At 45.5% G+C, this 1760-nt stretch overlaps 1 protein-coding gene across 2 annotated transcripts in view; it reads left to right on the forward strand.

The window, feature by feature from the left end:
* Nucleotides 1-1760, forward strand: part of Pde7a (phosphodiesterase 7A) — a 99704-nt gene that overhangs the window by 57443 nt on the left and 40501 nt on the right. The window lies entirely within an intron of this gene.

Genomic DNA, 1760 nt, shown 5'->3' on the forward strand with positions numbered 1-1760 from the left:
AAGATTTATAGAAACATACATGTTAAGTGCCTATAACTCTCAGCCAAAGTTTTGTGGACTAGATCATTATTCTGATGAGTAGACCTTTGATCACATGACTTCAGTGTACACTTCTTTTGTTGATGAGGTTGAACAGCTCTCCTTTCTGCTTTGGGGGGGGGGGTGTTAGTGTATGTATTAAATAGTATTTACCCCGCCCTCAGCCATCTCCTCAAGTCCTTGTACAGTGCCTGTGGCACTGGCTCCAATTACTACTGCCTTTAAAGGAACTAATTTTATTGATTGCTTTAAAAAAAAAACAGCCAGGCATGGTGGTCCACACCTTCAATCCCAATGCTCAGGAGGTAGATTCAGGCAGATCTCTGTGAGTTCGAAGCCAGCCAGGTCTACAGAGCAGTTCCAGGGCAGCCAGTGCTTCATAGTAAGACCCTGTCTCAAACAAACAGTTGGTTCTTTTCCGATGTATTATAACCAAGTGTGTGTATGAACTCACAGACTGCAGCATGCCTGTCGAGGTCAGAGAACACTTTGCAGGAATCATCCTCTCTTCCTGCCATGTGAGTCTAGGAGACTGAACTCAGGCCGCTAGAATTGGCAACAAGCACCTTGACCTGCTGAGCCATCTCCATCTCATCAGCTCCTTCTCTGTTTTTGGTGTATCAGGCGCTGTTCTGAATGTTGGCCTGGATCTGGGGTAGGCAGCAATGATTTAGGTGTTTGCTGGCACAGAACTTAGATGATGATCAGAGTACTGGTCAGTTGCACCTTCCAGGTTTTGAAGTGTATTCATTTGTTCAATTCTGTCAGTAACTGTTTATTTATTCCTCAGTTCATAAGGTTTATTTGCAACGAGTGCATTTGTTGACAAAGTATTATTTGTTTGTTCATTTATTTATTTACTAAATGGTAAGTCCTCTTTTAGAGGCCAGGATACAGTGGTAAATGATACAGATAAGGTTCCAGCTCCTGTGGAATTTCTATTTTAATACAAAGCAAATAGGATAATACTAGCCAAATGGAAACTGAGCTGCCTCTGATTCCTAAGTGCTGGGATTGAAAGTGTGTGCCACCATACCCAACTGAGTTGTTGTTGTTTTTAAAGCAGTCAGTAAGATTTGTTGCTTTAAAGGCAGCAGCAAATGGAGCCAGTGCTGTGGGCCCCTGCAGGAAGAGAGCGTGGTTCTCAGATGGCTGCAGCTTTGGTAGCCAGGGTTTGCCTGGGAATGTTCATCCAGGCCTCAGAGATACGAAGCAGGAATGGCAGGGCCTCAGGAGGTCAGGGAGCAGCATAGGTGAAGGCCGACGTTGGGCACGGTGAGAAAAGTAAGGGAAGTGTGACCGCATCAGGGTGGTCATGGCTGTGGAAGACAAGAGCATTGAGAGCAGGTCTTAGAGGCGATAAACCCTAGAATGTGGGTTGGAACTCATTTCCAGTGCAGTGGGGAGCCATTGGAGGACCTGTGAGTGGGACCTGAAATAATCACTCTTCCAGTATATGAAGTCCTGGAGCTTGCAGAGGCACCTGGAATGGCAGCAGCCCCTTTTCCACTCTTTCCCATTGGGTAACTTGTGGTTGTTGTTTTAAGAAACCAACTTTTATAGGACTAGAGATACAGCTCAGTGATAGAATGCTTTCCTAGCATGCCAAAGTCTCTGGGTTCCATCCTCGGCATCCCACACCCCCCAAAAAATCAACTGTGTGTCAGTCTTAAACCCTTTGCTCTTGCAGCCATATCTTGTGGTAGTTCTTAGCCACGCTG

The sequence above is a fragment of the Microtus ochrogaster genome, linkage group LG5 (assembly GCF_000317375.1).
Source record: "Microtus ochrogaster isolate Prairie Vole_2 linkage group LG5, MicOch1.0, whole genome shotgun sequence".
NCBI classification, from domain to species: domain Eukaryota; kingdom Metazoa; phylum Chordata; class Mammalia; order Rodentia; family Cricetidae; genus Microtus; species Microtus ochrogaster.